At 42.5% G+C, this 22,096-nt stretch overlaps 1 protein-coding gene across 2 annotated transcripts in view; it reads right to left on the bottom strand.

Moving 5' to 3' along the window:
* Positions 1 to 20,467, bottom strand: part of pak1 (p21 protein (Cdc42/Rac)-activated kinase 1) — a 47,020-nt gene extending 26,553 nt beyond the window's left edge. For both annotated transcript variants that reach the window (XM_070970706.1, XM_070970705.1), the window contains exons 1-2: positions 20,313 to 20,467; positions 7,373 to 7,437 (exon numbers count right to left, since the gene is read on the bottom strand). The gene's annotated coding sequence lies outside the window, so the exon portion shown is untranslated. The remainder of the gene's footprint in view (positions 1 to 7,372; positions 7,438 to 20,312) is intronic.
* Between the last annotated feature and the right edge of the window lie 1,629 nt (positions 20,468 to 22,096).

Raw genomic sequence — 22,096 nt, 5'->3', positions numbered from 1 at the left:
GTGTGTGTGTGTGTGTGTGTGTGTGTGTGTGTGTGTGTGTGTGTTCCAGGAGATCTGAGCTGGTTAAAAAAAACATACTGGGATCATCTGGGCGATCTCTCCCCTCCTCACAGATCATTTACATTTCAGTCACTCGGCTGCGCTGCAGTCCGCTGAACATCGATGATTTGAATAATCAGTAGAGAGTTGAATCTCATTTTGTCACTGCACGTTTTTTCAGCATTTCACACAGAGTGAGGAAGGTTAAGAGCGTGTCAGGCTGTAAACGTTTAGAGTCAATTAAACAGTGCATTGTAATGCTGTTTTTATTTGGTACCTCTGTCATGTCTTCCGTAGAGGAAGCAGAGACTGGGGACTTGGAGGTCGATTCATTCATCACCGGGGCTGAAGTCACTGAGGCAGTTCGAAAGCTCCTCGGTGGCAAAGTGCCGGGGGTGGATGAGATCCACCCTGAGTAACTCAAGTCTCTGGATGTTGTAGGACTGTCTTGGTTGACACGCCTCTGCAGCATCGCGTGGCAGACGGGGACACTGCCTCTGGACTGGCAGACTGGGGTGGTGGTCCCTCTTTTTAAAAAGGGGGACCGGAGGGTGTGTTCCAACTATCGGGGGATCACACTCCTCAGCCTCCCTGGTAAAGTCTATTCCAGGGTACTGGAGAGGAGAATCCGGCCGATAGTCGAACCCCGGATTCAAGAGGAACAATGCGGTTTTCGTCCTGGCCGTGGAACACTGGACCAGCTCTATACCCTCCACAGGGTGCTTGAGGGTTCATGGGAGTTTGCCCAACCAGTCCACATGTGCTTCGTGGACTTGGAGAAGGCATTCGACCGTGTCCCTCGCGTCATTCTGTGGGAGGTGCTCCAGGAGTATGGGGTTGGAGGCCCTCTGTTGAGGGCTGTACAGTCCCTGTACAACCGGAGCAGGAGCTTGGTCCGCATTGCCGGCAGTAAGTCGGACCTGTTCCCGGTGCATGTTGGACTCCGGCAGGGCTGCCCTTTGTCACCGGTTCTGTTCATCATTTTTATGGACAGGATTTCTAGGCGCAGCCAGGGGCCGGAGGGGGTTCGGTTCGGGGGCCGGCAGATTTCGTCTCTGCTTTTCACAGATGATGTTGTCTTGTTGGCTACCTCGAGCCAGGACCTTCAGCATGTGCTGGGGCGGTTCGCAGCCGAGTGTGAAGCAGCTGGGATGAGAGTCAGCACCTCCAAGTCCGGGGCCATGGTTCTCGACCGGAAAAAGGTGGCTTGCTCCCTTCAGGTTGGGGGAGAGTTCCTGCCTCAAGTGGAGGAGTTTAAGTATCTTGGGATCCTGTTCACGAGTGAGGGAAGGATGGAACGTGAGATTGACAGGCGGATCAGTGCAGCGGCTGCAGTAATGCGGTCGCTGTATCGGTCTGTCGTGGTAAAGAAGGAGGTGAGCCGAAAGGCGAAGCTCTCGATTTACTGGTCAATCTACGTTCCTACCCTCACCTATGGTCATGAACTTTGGGTCATGACCGAAAGAACGAGGTCCCGGATACAAGCGGCTGAAATGAGTTTCCTCCGCAGGGTGGCAGGGCGCTCCCTTAGAGATAGGGTGAGGAGCTCTGTCACCCGGGAGGAGCTCAGAGTAGAGTCGCTGCTCCTCCGCATCGAGAGGAGTCAGCTGAGGTGGCTCGGGCATCTCTATCGGATGCCCCCTGGACGCCTCCCTAGGGAGGTGTTCCAGGCATGTCCCACCGGGAGGAGGCCCCGGGGAAGACCCAGGACACGCTGGGGTGACTATGTCACTCGGCTGGCCTGGGAACGCCTCGGGATCCCCCCGGAAGAGTTGGAGGAAGTGTCCGGGGAGAGGGAAGTCTGGGCGTCCCTGCTCAGACTGCTCCCCCCGCAACCCGACCCCGGATAAGCGGAAGACAATGGATGGATGGACAGCAAATGTGAGAAAGAACTGCTGAACTCTCGTGTCCTTTTTGGCCACTCTAAGCATCCATACTGTAGGATTTTTTAACTACAACCAGGACATGATTGTCAGTTGGAAAGAAATCGAGTAGGACTAAAGGAGGGGGTGTCAGTGATGCTGAAACATCTGAGTTCAGAGTGAACTAGCTGGAAATAAAACCAGTCAAAAGAGTAGCTACTAGTCTTCCCAAAGCTTTGGAGGCTGTCTCGCTCTACATGTGATGTGTGGTCACACAAGCACAGGCTTCACTGGCTGACTGGACAAACTGGGTCCTGATTATGATCCAAACTGCACTCGCTGTCAAACTGAACCAGCGTCACTGCCTAAATCACTTCACCCAAGGTTGTGTCTGTTTCGGGCCTCCACTCGGTGCTACAACTCCGACTCTTATGAGAGCATGAAAACAGAGAAATGCGTCCGTAAAAACTCTCTCTCACAGCAGTGATAGTCTCTGGAGGACTGACATTTCACTGATTTTACAGATTTGGAACACCCAGAGCCACTTCTTTGGGCTAACCAAGTCACACCGACATCTTGATTTATTTATTACTAAGTAAAAACATTTGATGCTTCAAGAAAGTGCCAAGAAATGTCTGTTGCACTGAGGAACTTGCAGTCATACGCTGTCCTCTCCATTCTGTCTAATTCAATACATCATAGCTTGTGTCTGTTTCTTCTCCCTCTTCCTCTCCATCTACTGAACCAGAAAGCATCTAAACTGACAGTCCTGTGAAATGCAACCCTTCCTGTTCATCTCACATGATCACTCTCACCAAACATCCATGATCGGATGCCATTTCTCTTGCGTGTGGGCAAAGTTTAATTATAAAGCTCAACTGAGCAAAGTGTGATTGAAGCTAACAGCTAAACGCATTAAAGGCCTGGATACGGAAACAATGCAGTCTCAAACCAGCCCTCCAGCCTTCACATAATCTACTCCACAGTGAAAATCTGTGCTGGCAACGGGAGAAAGTGTGTGTGTGTGTGTGTGTGTGTGTGTGTGTGTGTGTGTGTGTGTGTGTGTGTGTGTGTGTGTGTGTGTGCGTGTGCGCGAGCGCATGCATCTCAAGATCAAGTACAAACAACTACAAAATCAAAATCAACAACATGGAGTCCAGAGAGACTCCTGACATGACAAGCCACAAAGACCTAGTGCGCAGGCGTGCACACACACACACACACACACACACACACACACACACACACACACACACACACACACACACACACACACACACACACACACACACACACACACACACACACACACACACACACACACACACACACACACACACACAGCTCAACATAATCAATACCGACATGGCCTACAAGGTCACATTAAGACCCCCAACTGGGACACCTGATGTTTCATGTCTGTTGTGCCCTTTAGACCATGAACGCATGCACACACACACACACATGCACACACACACACACACACACAGACACACACACACACACACACACACACACACACACACACACACACACACACACACACACACACACACACACACACACACACACACACACACACAGACACACCATTCTCTCCTGTTCTAGGTGTTAGATTTCTGCTGTATCAGTAAAAAAATCACCTGCAAAATGTGACGCTTTCCTTCATTTAAAAAAACTAATTAACTCAGTGAACTACAGGATAATATATATGTAAATCACTTGCAGTCGAATATAGTTCAAATACTCCAATGTAATCCAGACTAGGAGAAGCAATGATTAATTGATTATTGATTCATCACTGTTTAGTTAATTCTACATGTGTTAACCGATGACGTGGAACACGAGGTCTGTTCTTACTGTACTGTGGTTCTGGTGTAGCTCCAGTTAACGTCATCAGGTGATGCTTCTATCTGCTTACTGAGATGGAGTTTCAGGTGTGTGCCGACCACCTGTCAGGGCCCGACACACAAGCGGGTACTCATGGGCCACATCAGTGGCATAAAAACTGAGTTATGAAGGAAGAATATTGCTTTATGTTGCATCACTTTAAGCAACTATTAATGTTTAACACGTCCAATCCTTTTCATTCATTTTCATTCCTAATCCTGACCAACTGAAATCAGCTGCTAAGTGAATGAATAAATAAACAAATAAAACATTTATACTGCTCATCATGACACAGACATACTCACGTATGTGTATTTCATACATTTTTAGCTAGCATCATTTCTTTTTTTCTTAGCAGGACAGTGAACCTCAAGTGTACAGATTCCTTTTATTATTCAAAAAGACAATGCTAAAGCAGCAAGTTAGCTTTAAATTTCTATTATATCATTATCATCTTAACCATATATGCAGTCTATGTGGTGGCATTATTTATTGTTCACTGTGCGATTCTCTGAGCAAAGGGGCATTTCGTTTGGTTTTGAGTTACATTTTCGCAGCGTGTCATCACCAGCTCATCTACTGATGTTGAAGAGTACTGTCAGAAGTAAAACCAAGTGAAGAGAAGCGTTCGATGGAATCCAAGGGTGCATTGCAGAGCCTTAAGTTACAAGTCCTCTAATGGCGTTAATAGGCTTAATGCAAACACACACACACATACACATACACCAGAAATAAAGCCAGTAACATGGACACAGAATCTACTGTACACTGCAATCAAAACACACACACACACACACACACACACACACACACACACACACACACACACACACACACACACACACACACACACACACACACACACACACACACACACACACACACACACACACACACACACACACACACACACTGCAGTGGAGATAAATCAGTCATGGCATCCAATAGCTTGCCGCTCAGCAGAAGAAGGTTCTTAAAGTCTATCTAATACAAAGCAGATATGTGCGTGTGCGTGTGTGCGTTCCTCCCCTGTATTTTATAGGGTGGAGGGTGGATGTCAAATATCTTCTCTCTTCTCTTCGGTGTTCTTTCACAGAGGAAACTCTTTCCCACAGCCAGCTGTGTCCCTTACGAGCTCCCATAGAACTCCCGTCTCATTTTTCTCTCTTTCTGCTGCCGTGCAGATCAAACGTTTGTCTTCCAGCCTCTACAGGTCAACGGCACAGTTAAGACATCCACCACTGACATTTAAATCCTCAAGGAAACAATATTTATGAGGGGATGTGTTTTGCAATGCAAATGTCCAGTTGGTACTGGAGGCTTGTGGGAGGATCATGGGAGGAATTCTCTTAAGTTTGTCAAACTTGACAAAATTGAAAAGTCCTGGATTCTTTGACCTACAGCCTGTTCTCAGTGATAAACTACATAACTGACTTGTTTCCCCAAAGGAAATGTAAATGATCAAAGACACATAAAGAAACAAGTAATTTAAAAAAAAAAAAAAAAAAAAAATTAAACTCTTTAAACTGTGACAGCAGCTGAAGCCTCTGGCTCTGTCTCAGTCTCTGTGTCTGTGTCTTTTCACAGTTTTATTCTTTGTCTTTCCATCATCACGTCAGGCCTCGCTCCGTTTAATCTGTCTGGAAAGTTTTCTGCTTACAGCTACTTATCATTTGAATGAGTGTGTGGAGGAAGGAAGAAAAAAACCAGAATGAATGAGATGAGGAATAAAAAGAGGAATCTCTCCAGTCTGAGTGATCCAACAATGAGCAAGCACGAAAAGAAGAGCAAGACAAAAGAGGACAAAAAAGGGAAAGTAAAACAGAGACTAAGTGGACCAGCGGGAGCGAGAGACATACTGAAAGAACACAAAGTAGGACGAGACAGAAAGGGAAGGGGGCAAGAGGGGGCCAGAGGAAAATAGAGAGCGAGGGATCAAAGAATGGAGAGAAAGCAGAGCAGCAACATGAGGCCACTGGAATTCAGACAAAACCATTTTTCACTGGAAAAACTGGGAGTTTTCTCTCTCTCACTTTATTCTCTCCATTAATCATTAAGTCAACTGACAGAAAGTGATCAGCAACTGCTTTTCCAGAAAGTTATAGATTCTTAATTCTGATTGTTTTCAGCTTTTCTCTGTTTTACACGTCTGTAAACTGAAGATTGTGGGGTTTTGGACTGTTGACCAGACAAAATGAGACATCCGAAGATGTCAGCTTGGACTGGAATGGACACTTTTCAACAAAACATTTTATTCACTTATCGAAAGAAGCCAAAATGGCTCAGGCAGGCACACAACAATTTAAAACTAGAATCATCACCTTGTAGTTGTTTGTCCCTGCTAACCAGTCAAGGTGCAGTTTACATCCTGTCTGTCCAAACTCCAATAATACATGTATGGAAGACTTTGAAGGAATTAATCAAAGGTATTCAGTTTATTTGTCGGTTAAATGGAAGGTCTCACTATACAGGCATGTCTGATTCCAGTGAATAATGTCCAGTGAGGAAACACGATGTCTTCACTTAGAGACTATTTTTCCAGAGGAAGACAGAGGACTGAGAAAAATTACATGGAGCAACAACAATCAATTGAAGCTCAGTATCAGCACAGCCAATCAGCTTGTGGTGGACTACAATGCTTTAAATATGGATGCTGCTGCAACCCGGCAGCACAGATTATCTCTACAACCAGCACAGTTTCAAGGTGGACGCCCAAGATTAGAGTCACCAATTCAGCATCTGACCAAATCTGCAAAATGGTCACAATCTGCCTTCTGTTCCCGAGTTTATTCATTGTTCAAATCACAATTTAAATAAGCAGTTACAGCTAATCAGCTAATGCAGATCACAGAGGTCCATCAAGACGCTCCCAGGTTGTACAAGACTACAACAATGCTGCCAATTAACATGCAGGACTGCTTTATGGTCAGATTTCTGCATCAACATTTCTGAAACATTGGATCATACCTCTCACACACCCCTTTTGTTGGCCTGCACTTGTACAAATTCTCATAAAATGTGCCAATATTTCAAACACACACAATGATGCCGTACATAAAAAATGCATGGAGCATGGAAAACCCTCAGAGTCCCTGTTCACATGAGCACAGTGAACCCCCACCCTCAAATACACACACACACACACACACACACACACACACACACACACACACACCCATTATAGCCGACTTACATAATGCGAAACACTCCGGTTTCCCTCAGTGAACCACAACACTGCCCACTGAGGTGCTGCACGTTTCCTCTGAAAGGTCTTCAGTGTGCGAGTGATGTAATGAACAGCATGTCTGCAGGGAAGCCGGCACCAGAGCCAATAACTGAGAAAATGAATCCTAAAAATTACTGCTGCAAGACAATACTGAGGAGCCTGTCCATGTTTAATAAACACCCTCAGTATCTGGGAACAAAGAACACATTCGACAGTCAGTAATTAACTGGCTTGTGTTTTTGTCGTTTTCTCAACATCCTCTCAAAACTGTTATTTGGCATCAAAGAAGAATGAAGAATTTAAGAGATTCCACAGAACAGACTGAACTCCAGCGTGCTACACCAGCCAGGCCTACCTGTTAGTGTGGCGTCTGGGTCGCTCCTCTCACAGAAAGGCAAAGAGGCAGCTTCAACCTGCAGCCTGCACAGAAACAGAGCGACAACTGTCATCACACACCATGTTCATTCCTAACAAGGTCCAGCTTATCAACTCCATGAAAACAGTTTCATTTCCTCCACCTGCTCATCAAAGACACAGGGAGAAAACTTTTTATCAGTCGTCAGGAAACAGATGGAATTTAAGCTTATCTTGTGTGAAGACGTCGTCGTTAACATATCTTTCAGTTTCCATTTCTTTCTTTCATCCACACAAGCATTAAACAGATCTGATTTACAGAAAAACAAATGCTAGCAGGCTAGCAAAGGCTAACAGTGCAGTATTTTCTGCCCTTTAATAAAATCCCATTTTTATATAGCGCTGCAATCAACAGAGTCGAAGGACATGACAGCGATGCTTAAATGTCACTTCAAACATGAATGAGACGATCACAGAGAGTAAAGGACAACACAACCGAACATGGCGTGATATGATCGACACACTGGTGAGAAGAAGCACAAACGCATGTGTCAGAAATGTTTGTGAAAAAGTGTAATAATGCATTAATCATTCACTGTGTTTAAGTCTTGTACTGCAAACACTACAATTTCAGCTTCTAAAAACGGGCCCTATCACAGACATCCAACAACAACAATGCCCCATGCCCAAAGCCAGGTCCACAAAGACAGAGGCAGACTAAAAAAGAGAGTCTGTCCATGGATGAGAGGCCAGCACAGAGCTGCCCTGAACTCAACCCCATCCAGCACCTTTGGGATGAACTGGAAGCAGACCAAAATGAGCAGAGAGGAATCTCATCTCCACTTTGTGGTGGTGTATCAGTGTGGATGACAAACCTTTACATAACTATTTGAAATGTCTGTAGAAGGAATCGCACTCAGACGTGGTGGAATAAATTCACATGAGTGTGGACACAAACACAAACAAACAGCCTGCTGTTTTATCAGTGAGGAGGAAGCCGTTTGTGTGTACACAGCATGTCGGTGTCATTGGGGGGCTCAGACGAGGCTGAACAGATGAAGGTTTGAGGGCGAGAGGGAGGGCAAACAGAAGGAGGGCAGGAGGCGAGAGTCATCCCTGCAGCTGTCCACGCATTCACACTCTCCTATGAGAAAACACACACACACACACACACACGTGCACGCACACGCACGCAGTACTGCCAGACAGTTATGCACATGTAGCTCTAGATTATGGCTTATTAAGGTGTTGCTAAACTCTCATTAGCACAGGCTAATGCGGCATGTCACCAAGTGTGTGTGCTGCTCTTTCACCTGCATTGCTTCCACAGGATCACACACTCAGAGTGACAGTTGGCACCGTGTTAGCCTCGCTAATCTTACATCCACTCCCTGAGCTACGGCATTCAGGGCTGCTGTATCCAGGTAGAGACAGAGGGTACAGATAATTCAGAACGGGTGTTAAGGGTGTGATGAAAGGTTTCCATGTTGGCAGCCATGTTGGATGTTCTTAACCACCTTAACAAACCTGTTGGTGCGTCAGTCATTACAAACTCAAACAAGTCAAACACACAGATGGTTCGCTATGGTTTCTGTCTAGCGAACTTTGAAAAGATTAATTCACTAGTCAATGAGTCAATCAACAGAAAATTAACTAATGAAATGTGGGAATTTACTGATGTTCAAGTTGTACTGTGTAAACTGAATATCTTTGGGTTCTGGACTGTTAACTGTATAAAATAAGACCTCTGAACGCATCACTTGACTCATTAAGAAATTAACTGGCAAATTAATTGGTAACAGCAATAACTGTTAGTTGCATCACTAATGTAAGATATTCTTCACAATAACACAAATGTAAACGTGTAAACTAATGTTTGAAGCACTGTGTTACATCTGATTCAACTCTCATGTATTAAACCATAACTGAACACATTTTGCCAGTTTTTAATTAGAGTTTCCTCAGAATAATTCATTTGGACAACAGACATTTGTAAAACAATACCATGATAATATCATTTCATTACAGAATACGACTGCTGAGAGTTTATTAAGGATGATATTTCATCATTACGAAGGCCTAATCTACTCTCATTGTTAGGGGATTATTATTCACTATGACATCATTAATAGATCAGTGGATCAGGTTTAGCTCGTCTGTTCAGGTCAAGACTGAAGCATTAACAAGCACAGCAGCCTAAAAATGCAACGTGTTGCTCTCTAAACCGGCTTTGCTCCCCTGATGGGGTCTTATCTGTGAGGTGAAACACACACATACAATAAGTCAGGCTACTTGTGCGTGTAATGTACTTGGCAGAGAAATGTGAGAGTAATTGTGTTTCATGGCCTCAAGCCTAATTATTCCTGCTGAGCATGCCGATGTCTGATGAATGCTGACAAGCAGCTGGCAGACACACACACACGAGATGTGGATTCTTACACTAAGCATCGAAAAGTGAATATCTGGAGGTCTGCTATGATTTAGATGGATCATGTTTAGGAAGGTTAGTGTGAAGTAGGGCTGCAACTAATAACTGTTTTCATTAGTGATTAACCTGCCAAATGTTTCTAGATGCTTGGTCAATGTCAGAAAATATTATTAATCGTCCATCAGTTTGCCAGAGCTCACATTAACATTGCTTTTGTTTGTCCAACAGTCCAAACCAAATGATGTCTAATTTACAGACAGGACCAAAAATAAAAAAAATAATAAAATTACAGTATGAATTGATTACAAAAGATTAATTGATCAACTGATCCTTTCAGCTGTAGTTTGAATGCCTGTTCTTTGGAAGATGTATATCAAAACCATAGTCTATTTACTGGGTTTGGCAGGTCAGACTGTAATAAAACCTGACAGTGATTGCTGCTATCATTTTTTAATATGAGAGAAAGAGAGAGTGCATGCAGAGGGTAAGCTGACGCACTCAACTGGCCATATTTAAAATTTGGAGGGTGTGTTGGCAAGGGAGGAGGGTGTTGTTCTTGCCTTTCTGTTGAAACGGAGGTGAGAACACAGCATGAAACATCCCCCTGGGGGAGGGACAAGATGGGAGCGAGCTAGAGAAAATGAGAGAGACAGATCTTGGCCTGAGAGGGAAACAGAGACTCTGGAAATAGAAAATAGATAAAAAGTGACAGAGAAAATATAAAGCAATCAAAAAAGAGACGCAGAGAGATGGCAGAATTTTATATCCCAAGGAGCAACAAACATCCAACATCCAGTGATGTTCTTTTATATGATGTTTATTGTTTAGTAAACTGTTTAAAATCATCATCCTTCAGATTTTCATCAAATCAAATCTGTTTTTGATGCTATTTATCATCAACATTTTTGTACAACAATAACCTTTTAATCTAATTATATTCTGTAATTACCTCTCTAAATCATAACTCCTGCTGTTAGTGGCAGAGTCCGCCATTCCCATACTGGCTTCAGACCGCCTTGGCACACATGGTGTATTCACAGGAAAATATCCAGCGTGACTGTTTGTGATTTGATCTCATTGATAACAGCCTCACAGTTTACTGTTCATTCTCCTTCAGCTGTATCAGAGCTGGATTAAGTCACTGCTAACACTATCCCAACATTCCCAGATGCTGCTGTCACTGCTTCAAATTAAAAGCATTAGACTGGCCAAATACAAGGGAAATGAATTGTGAAGCAGTCACAGGAAACTCACTGTATCTGTTACCTATAAGTCAGCACTAATCACGATCTATTTGACGGTGGATCAGTCTTAAATCTGTCAGGGAGTAATAGATGAGTTGGAAGCAGCCAGAGTGAGATGCTGGATGAAGAGCTGCAGGCGACTGATTCGGAAGCTAACAAACTCCTTTTACTGTGACCTTGTGCTCGATGATGGGCTCACTGCACCGCCCAATCAGATCACAGCTGCAATTATTGTTGACTTACTTCTACGTCTATTTGTTTGACTGCACTGTAAACAGACGCATTTCTGACAAGGTAGCAGCTTAGCAGTGGTCGCTGTAGTATCGAACACTTTTAAAACCTGTAACACAACAAAAACACAACAGCACTGACAAATTGGGAGGGTTACAAACAGGTGTTTTGGGAGCTTTCCACATCTTTCCCAGTCTTTAGTTGCTCTTGTTTTCAATTGAGTATATGTGAAAAGGATTGTTTTACAACTTTTCCAACTTTTCTATAAACAGGTAATTTACTGTATCTAATGACCTTCTTTGTTAAGACATCTCCTGTATTTCACACTGCTTCCAACTAATTTGTAATCACAAATGTCAACAGATGAAATCTGGCAAATTCATTCATACGCTGAATGAACCTGAACTTGTACAAGTTTACTGCTGCTCCAAATGTGAGAGGAAGAGAGAGAAAGCGAGACAATCACTCAGCAAGAAAAGTAGGGAGAAGGAAAGAAGTGGAAGAGAGCAAAATAGAGACTTCCTCTGTTTGACAGTGAGAGAAAGGAAAGGATATTTATAGATAACAACATTATAGCTGCTTCACTGGTTACGTCAGATAGACTGGGGGAGAAGAGTGAGCAAAGGGATGAGGAGGTGAAGAAGAGGATGAAGAGGGGCAAAATAGCCATGAAGTCATGGGAGATAGAGAGGAAGGAAAGACTGAAAAAGAAAAGAAAAAAGTGATATAAAGGAGGAAGGTGAAGAGAGAAAAGAGAAGAGGAAGATAAAGTTACAGTAAGAAAGAACAGAGGGATGAGTACATGAATGGCAGAGAGCAGAGTGAAGAGTAGTATGACATGGTGAAAGAAGCTAGAAGGATGAAGATTACGAAGGCAGAGGAGGAGAGAAAGGAGTGACAGATGGGGAGGAGGATACTAAGGAAAGATTCGCATGGAGAGGAAGAAGACAAGAGGAGGCTGGCAACAGGAGAGAGGGATGAAGGACAGGTATTGAAGAAGGACAAGAACGTGACCAGAGGAGAGACTCTGAATATCTGGAGGTGTTTTCCATCACTCGGGCCGCGTGCTGTCTGTAGAAGTGATATCATGATGCTGGCAATGGAAACATAATGATGGATCAGTAGACAGTTGGAGCTCCACTCCCACCAGCTGATAGAGAGCACTGGGAGAAATGAAATGTCTGCTGTATACGTCACTGCGGACCCTGACCCAGATCTGGAATCACTCATATTCATGTGGCCCGAGGCTACAGCTGCGACGACTCATTATTTCCATTATTGATTAATCTGCTGATTATTTTGTCCATAAAATGTCAGAGAATGTTACTCGTGTCATCTTCAAGAAAGAAAAGATCATTTTCCATTTACAGTGACATCAGCAAATGATTTACTGGCATGATTAATAAACAAAAGTGCTGTTAATGTATTTTGTGTGGACTGATTAATTGATGAATTGACAAGATAAATTGATCCCACGCAGGACGGTCCAGCTCAGTCTTAACTTTCTAGCAGTGAGTTGATTATCTCTGAAAATACTGTTTGGATTTGAGTTTTAGAAACTTTACTGCACTGCAAGCAAACACACTCAGTTATAATTTCTTTGATTTGCTTAAAATTATCTTCAGATCTGTGTGATGTGGTTACAAAAGCGATGTGATATCAATAATATGTGCAGAATCCTTTTCCCATCCAAAAGCTTGTTCAGTACAGGTCAGCTCAGAGGCTGGTTATATTCTAAAGACACACAGTTTGGGCTGAAAATGACTTAAATGATTAATCAGTTATCAAAAGAGTTGCTTATTAATTTTCTGTCTGTGAACTAATGAATTCAGGTGTTTAATACCATCATATTCTCTTCTGTCTTCTATCAAATTCTATTTGCACACAGTTTCACACATTAATTTGTTATTAAAAAAGCTGTTGCTGTGCAGTGGATCCTCTTAAATATACTTTCCTTATCCACAAAGCAGCATTTCATGTTGCCATCCATTGAAATAGTTAAAACAGTCAGTCCATTAGTTAATTAACTGAATTAGAAGTGTTGCCAATTAATTTTCTCTTTTAATCTTTTAATTGTTTAAGTCTTTCATTAAGAAGAAACACAAAACATTCTCTGCTCTCAGCTCCTGAAATGTGACGACTTGCTGTTTTATCTTTTGGTTGGATAAAATAAGACATCTGAAGACTTCATCTTGGACTCGGGGAAATGGGATATGCCCCATTTTCTGACATTCTATCGACCAAATTACTAATTTATTAACAATCACATATGAATCTAATGAAAAGAATTAGATGCAGACCAAAGAAATAAATCTTGTTAAAGGAGTTTTTGGAGTTAAAATCTTTGTGAGTGTGGAACAGAACTGTCTGCTGTAAGTTCATTTATATTCAACAAAAACCAAGACAAAATGATTTAGAGGTGTTAAATTAAAATTTCTGAACATACAGAGTCATGTACTGAGATAACATTAGTTCAAACATTATCTCACACATACTGTATGAACCCATTCACCTAGTGTGTGTGTGTGTGTGTGTGTGTGCGTGCGTGCGTGCGTGCGTGCGTGCGTGCGTGCGTGTGTATGTGTGGGTTTACCAAACACTGTTAGTCAGGACAGGGTCACCTCAGTCGTGTGGTGAAAACACACACTCATGTGTTCATCTCTCAGCAGACATACACTGTCCACCAAAAACAGAGTTGTGTAATGATGTAATGGACAATCACACGTGCGTACACGCACATGCACACACACATACACAATCATCTCTGGATGCAAGGCTGCAGGGTGTGAATGCAATACTTCAACACTGAAATATTCAGACACACACACATGATGTCAGCTCTGAAGAAGCTGGGCTTTGGCCTTGACTATCTTCAGTATCCACAGTCCTCACTGATACTTTCACGTTCAGGTTCTTTCCGTACAAATCTTAAGAGCATGACCAGCACAGAATTCGTTAATGTGAATTACTTTAAAGGTTTTCACAATTGCTTCCACATTAAAAGAAGAACTTGAAAGCAAGAGTAAGTTAGAAGCACTTCTTGTAGTATTCTCTTTATATTCTGACAGTAACCATTAAATGAACTGCCCCGACAAAAGGAAAAACACGTGCTGTGTGTCGGGTGACAGACATCCCACCGTACTGTATTCAGATGATTTTTGGAAGAAGCCTACAAACAGCTCATTCATTCAGACCCTCCGGTCCTACCTCACCTACTGTCGTCTCATCATGAGGCTCGACTGAGCAGGTTGTTGCTTAAAATAGAGGAACTTGTGGGCAATATGGCAGTTTGTTTTTTCACATATGCTAAAACACTAAACCCCATTCTTTGAACCAAATGCTGCCTAAACCCATTTATTGAATCACATTTTGCACTGTAACGCACTCATGCTGCGAAAATGCTAAACATGAGTGGCAGAAGCTAAACACAACTACAACACAGCTGCCACTGTTTACATACAACAACTCAAATCAGTTCACACTTGTTTCTAATGCTCTATTAATCTTTGTGTTCTCTGCTGGTGAACAGGTGTATAATTCAGGGATGTCTGCTACCTGTGAAATTTGCTCCTGTGGAGTTTTCCTCTCTGCAGTTTCTGTCATGGACGCATGGCGAGCCACGGCAGCAAACTGCAAACGTTGAACCATCAAAGACTCTGAATGCAGCTGCAAAGAGCTGTGCAAGAAAAAGAGCTCTGTAGAGTTTCTGTAACCTGCATGAAAACTACAACACGCTATGAAACAGTCTCTATTGTGTTTCTCAAGGATTTATTTGCACAGGATTTGCAAACATACTGTGACTTCATGCAAGTTGAGAGAACCTTGAGTGCAGCAAATACACTCAGACAGACAGTGCTGACAGAAAACAGATTAAATTACAGTGATGTTATCCTCGAATGGAGCCCCACCTGCAGAAGCCTCTTCCTCTCCTGTTCAAACATACTGACTCTGAACTGAAACAGAGCTAGTCAAGTGGAATATTTCAGGCCTCTCTCTCTCCAGGTTTGATCATAATTACACCAACAGTATTAGGACGATCTTTCTGATCCTGTCATACTATTAACAGCTTAGGAATGCACGAAACCCTTTCTTTCATCTGCCTTCACATCAATCAGGTGGATAAAATCCTTAAGGTAGAAAAAAATTATATCAATCCAGGATCACAACCGGCCCGTCTCACGGAGAGAGGAGGACAGCGCATGCAGTTTTGTGCTGTCAGGTTTGGTCTAGACGCCGTGCACCGCAGACTATCCATTATTCAGCTTCTGTAGGCTTCTGGCTGTTCAACAGCCAATATTACTATTTCTGTTGGTGCTGTGTGTTATGTGAGAGTCAACACTGCAAAGAAAAATATCCATCTTAATGAGTGATTTAGTTTTAGTTTAGTAATTGGAAGTTAAGAAAGGCAGTCTTATGAAGCCACATCGTCCATCTCCTGGGGGTTGTGCTTCCAGCTCTGCTCCCTCTTCACCACATCAGTCTGCTAAAATGCTAACAACAACACTGCTTGAGCACCAAAGCTCTGAGCAGCTGTGAACGTTAAACTGCACGGTGATATACATTAGTCTATTCTCATTAATTATTAATGATTTCCCCATTAACTGATGAATCTTTTGGTAAATGAAATTCAATAAAAGGAGGACATGCCCATCATATTTCCTCACAGTTCAAGGTAATGACATCAAATTCCTTGTTTTGTGTGACCATCAGTCCAACACTTACATATACACAGTGTAATATCAGATAAGACAAAAAAACAGAATCTGAATCTGATTCTGATTCTAGATATGACAAAAAACAAGGGAAATCTTCACACTTAAGAATTTCTGCTTGGAAAATTATGACTTTGATGATATATTAATTTAGGTTTTAGATGTGAGGCAAGTTCATCTTTGTCACCCATAAAAAAAGTTTTATATCTACAATAGATCATATGACTTTTTGCAGGGTAAAGTGGTCACTCATAGGAACAAGCCCACAGAGGATTATCACCTGACTGTGTGCTTGCCCTTATCTGTACAAATTTAAACAGTTTCCTCATTGTTTTAGTTTTCTGGGCTGTTCTGGTTCATCCTCACTGCCATCATAACATGATTTCTGACTGCAGCAGGCAACTGTTTTCAGTGGAAAAGCTCTTAAAGTCCACTGTGCACTACCTGCTCAGTGCCAAACAGCAGAGACACAGGAATCGGTAGAGACCAAACACAAAGCAGAAAGAAAATATTGGACTTGCATTTGTCACGCAGAAACAACTCTAAATGAATGAAAAATGTTGCTCTGACGAGGCTGGATGTGTAGATAAGCAGCTGTGTGGTGATAATACTGTCTGTCAGTCTTCCAAAGAAAGCACCAAAGAAAAGTTACTGCAGGTTTTGATTCAGCATTTGTTTGTCTTTTCTTGATACTGAATGTGAGCTTTCTCAAAACCAGTCAAGCAGGGCTAAATACTGATTTTTTTAATCTGATTTTCGGAATTATGAGACTGAAAAAACAAGGAGATTAAGCTCATTGTGTCTTTCTGTGAGTGTGTGTGGCTTGTCCTGGTAGTACGTGGCTCATGTTGAAGGTCAGCAGGTTGAGTTCTTTATTTATTTATAAAGCCCTTAATGGCAACATGCCATCATAAATCACTTCCTCACATCACTTAAACTGGTCCGATCTAGTCATTATTTGACGGGTCAAGTGAAAGCATGACTTAAAAACAAATCCACTCTTGAACAAAACTGTTTTAACTGTGTTGTTTCTGTTGTTTATTTGCTTTCTCCTTAATTATTTTTGTGTGCACTTACTCTGTTTAAACTCTCGACATCATTTATTTTTCAAGATTTAAAATAAAAATTTCATGAATTAATTTTCCCTACAAACTCAGGGTTAGAAATAACTTAGAGGACCGGTGAGACAGAGGGCTATAAGTGGCCAAAAGGTGTACACACACACACACACACACACACACACACACACACACACACACACACACACACACACACACACACACACACACACACACACACACACACACACACACACACACACACACACACACACACACACCTCGTTCTCCTGAAGTCGTCAAGCCACGGGAGCCAAATGGGTCATTAACTCCTCCCAGCTTTCCTTCCTCCGTCATGCTGTCGAGGTGTTGAAGCGACACCCGGGTGACCTCACGCTTCACACGGGGCCATAAAACACTCCTTTGGACACTCCCAGGTCGCCATGGCAACCGCTGGGCTGCCACTGCCTTTAGATTATCACTAGATCCTTGGGTTCAACTCGCTGCCACACCACCGCCAAACCAGGAAGTCCTTTTTCTTTTCAGAGTTTGAATACGGAAACACCTCTGACACAAGCAGGTAGTCATGTTTGGCCATAACTGGTGTTAAATTAAGTTATTAATCTATAAATGAACTATCCATTCTTGTTTCTGAGCAGGTGTCACCGTAGCCCAGGCCTGTTGGCTGCACTCAGCATTTCACACTTGAATTGGGAAAGTGGACTTCCTCCATTATTATTGATTCACTTGAGAGAACCTGGTGTCCCCACTGTTGACCTCTTTAATTCAGACTGGCAGGCTACAAAGACTCGCGCTCTAGGGTCATACGCCTTGAAGCAGCTCCAGATACAATCAAACTCAGATCTGCTCTCACAGCTACCCTCTTTGGTTGAGTTAAAACGAACCCCGGTGTGTGGTTAGTACAGTTCATTTGGGCTGGTGTGCTGTCAATCAAAACAGGGTGTGGACCAAACAACCGGAGCAAGACCCTTGAGAGGAGGTGCTCTGGGTCCAGTCCTAAATGAACTGGAGTGGTTCATTTGTGGTGGGAACATGGTCTGACCTCAATCTGATCCAACTACTAGGAGTAATGCTGCTGGTTAGAGTGCGACCAAAGGGAAAAAAGTTCACCACCACCACAGCAAACAAACTATAGGTGTGAAAACGCCTCAATTCACGGTTTGAATCACTGTGCTTGCTTTGATACTGCTGCTGCTTTTCAATGATCTCTATCCACCAGACCAACCAGTGGATACATCATTACAAACTGCTTGGGCCAAGAAGTTTTTTTCAAACCCGTAGCAACTTACTTAATTTGTAATGGAGAATCCAATTTATTAAAACCAATTCCAACTACATGATAATATATGTAAATGAAGAAATTCACAAATCATGAGTACCATAAAGCTTCAAAGCTGCGCTGAAGTAAGAGATGAAGAAAATATTTATTATTTATATATTTAGTTTCGCCCTAATTTATCAGTTTATTAAAAGCACACTTAAAGCAGGGGTGCCACTAATAATTACTTCCATTATCAATCAATCCGATAATTCTCTGGTTTAATCATTTGCCCAATACAATGTCAGAGGACAGTAAAAAAGGTAGAGTAGAGCTTCCAAAATGGCATTGTTATATTTCTTATTTCAGAATATAATGATAAATAGGATCTCTAGGAAGACACTCCTCTAGTCTACAGACTGTAGTTTGAGTTGGTCTGTATAGTTAAACTAGGCTCCATTCAAATTCAGAGGTTTTCAAACTGAGGCACAGGAACTCCCAGGGTCCTTTGAGGGACACACAAAATGACAAGCCAATAAAAATCAGTCATTTAATGGACTGGAAATAATTCCCTGTCTCCCTATCAGCTCCCCTCATACAGATGTGAAACTCAATAGTAAAACATAAAGCACATGAGGGGAAGAGTCCAGTGCCGACTGCATGGCAGGAGTAAACCACCAACACCTTTAATCAGCTTCACACACTTAGGCTACAGCTTTTCATAATCCAGGAAACTGGAGGAGAAACTTTTTATAACAGGGAGCAAAGACCGACTTCAGCCCAGCTCAGTCAGAAGAAGGCTGTACTTTATGCAAAGGGACGAGAAATGATCTTATTTGGCAGAGTCAAAAAAATAGGCTGAGTGTGAAGGGTCAACAGGCAGGAATGAGAGTGTAAATACAGTAAGCGCTAACACTGATAAAAATGCCAAAAAGAGAGGTTAGAGCGCTCTTGTCTGCAGGTCTGTAATCAATAGGAAGCTGCAGATGTGCACGCCGTCTCACCACAGACACTTAAACCTCACAAAATGTCCTGCACATAAATACTACTGAACTGTCCAGGATCAAGAGAGGTGCACTGATTTCTGCTGAGCCATGTGGAAACAAGTGCATTTCAGAGAGATTACCGTGCACGCACCATAGAAACTAGAAGAAAGTTTACGGCAATGCAGAAGACAGCAGGTGATGTGGATCTGCAGGAGAGCACAATGAGGGTACAGTATAGTCACTCCTGAGGACTGCAGACACGTTGGAAGCTTCAGAGTGCTATTAAAGGAATATTACACAAATAATTCACGAGCAATGAGTGGATTTCTGCTCCCTAACTGCTTTGTCTGGGTGAAAAATGATTAAACCTTGAGTATTTGTCCACTTGAAACTTATTTCACCAGCAAGGGGCTCAAAAATAAAACGAAAATCAGAGTAATTCCAGAGATCTGAAGGCGTTAGTCAGAGGAAAGCAGCCTATCTGTCTATTCTGGGCTACAGAAAAAGGCTTTGGGCACGGCATGGACTTTCTGATGAATCACGTCAGAGGTATCTCTCTGAGGCACATTTCTGAGGTGGAAAAGTGGAAACTGGCAGGATTTCTTTCATTCATCCATCCATTCACTCATTCATTCATTCATTCATTTCACAGTCGTCTGTCTCAGCCAACACTCCCACGTTACAGCAGACACCTGGTAAACTGGGAGGAAACCGGTTTAAGAAAAGAAAAATCACACCATCCACCTCCGACTGTTCTAACCTCACCGTGGCGGTTTAAAGTCCGCTGCGTGCGGGCTGATGGGCCTGTGGAGTCCAGGGCGTTGATACGTGGATGTAGATAAAGAGCACGGGAATAATAGTGTGATCCCAGCCTACAGTAAGCATTAACCCCTTCCTATTCGTGCGCAAATGAGCCCCTAATTCACAACGCACCATGCCTGACTGAGAATGGAGATGATGGGCTAAATTTGATCTAATAAATGAAGTCGAAAGGCTCACTCACCACTTGTCTGATTGCAAATGTAAATGCCACAATGTTGGGTGATAATTTCCGACACCGGGACACACCGTCTCATGTATTCGGCAAACTCTGCTCTCCTCTCGGCTCAGCTCAGCTCTGCTCCACTCTGTCGCCCTGCTGGTAGGTTTTTTAACAGTAAACTTGCCGATCCCAGGCTATTGTTAGCTATGCACAGAGAAGAATGCTGCGCGCAAACACCCGCCCATTTACCCGCCGCTACAGACACGCCATTGGTTAATTTCAGCAACACCTGTCGCCGATTGGCTGTTTCAGATGTCCGCTTAAAGTCCGGGGCGTGTCGCAGCGGGAGAGCAGGGAGCGCGAGGTGGAACATTCAAAGACGTTGCGGAAATCTTAACCTCTCTTTAAGTCTTGGATACCGGCGTTGCATTCAGGTGTAACTCTACCAGTGGATCAAAAATTAGAAAGAAGTAGGAATTTATGAAAAATATAATTCATCAAGAGCAATATATAATATCTAATGCATTTATAAGACACAGATTAGGAAAAATATACTTACAAACAGTAATAATGATTTGATCCACATATACTGAACATATGTCATATCAAAATATATAAAATTACTATAATACCCAATATAGCATTGCCTTTAGCATTATTTTGTTGTTAAAATGTGCCACAAAAGATTGCATTTGAAATAATACAAGATGAACCAATACCGTTTTTCAAGTGATGTTTAGATCATTTGAGAAAAAAATGCATCTTACAACATCAAATGTGAGTTTAAGTGGAACATTGTGCAGCTTTGTCTCACAAACTAAATGTCTTCAGCTTGGAAAGGTCAAAACCACACATTTCCTTTATAACTATCTGCAAACATTGCTTGTGTTTGGTCTTTGTACTGTACCAGTGACTAAGACACTTATGTTCATCTATAATTATACCATGCCTAACCCCACTGAGGCAGAAAAAATGACTTCTACTGACGAACAGTGTATTTCTGATGGAGATTCCCAGTCTGTCGTTGTGTTTAGCGAGGAATCTTCTGTACTCTAACAACAAAGGGCAAACATTTCATACACCCTCGCACTTTGAAAACAGAAACAAAACAACAAAAGGTGACAACTAATATAATTCAAACATATAAACAAACGATTCCTCCTCTGTAGTGTTATAAGTTTTGATAAAACCTATTCAGATTACATTTTGATTTCCAATCCATCAAAACACAAATCTGATTAAGTCTGATACTCATTATTAAATCCTTGAAGACATCATGCATCGTTTCCTCAAAGTATACTGTTCAAGAAACCAGAAAAACTGATTTATCCATCCATTATCTATACCGCCTATCCCTTTCGGGGTTGCGGGGGGCTGGAGCCTATCCCAGCTACAATGGGCGAGAGGCGGGGTACACCCTGAACCGGTCGCCAGCCGATTGCAGGGCAAAAACTGATTTATTTTCATGATTAAGGCAAAAGTAAAAGGTAAAGAATAATGTGGCAGCGACATCTAGTGGTGACCATCCTTTTAAGCTTTTCACCAGCAAGTGTTGATCAGTTTATCATCAGCAGGTGAAGTGACTTATTAATTTAAAGTAAGTGTTAGGGGCCAAAATTCATCTGCCTCGATGATTAAGAAAAAAGTCCATCTGAAGCTAATGTGAGGCTTTAGCTGTTAGAATATGTGACATAAATGACAAATAAAAAGAGGTAGTGGTCTTTAACACACTATTACTTTAAAACCTTGTTCTTCATCATTTCCTCTGCGCTAACGTTGTCTCTCCCTGTGCTCCATACTCATCC

Source organism: Chaetodon trifascialis, chromosome 9 (assembly GCF_039877785.1).
Source record: "Chaetodon trifascialis isolate fChaTrf1 chromosome 9, fChaTrf1.hap1, whole genome shotgun sequence".
Lineage (NCBI taxonomy): Eukaryota > Metazoa > Chordata > Actinopteri > Chaetodontiformes > Chaetodontidae > Chaetodon > Chaetodon trifascialis.
This window is presented reverse-complemented; position numbering and strand designations above follow the sequence as displayed.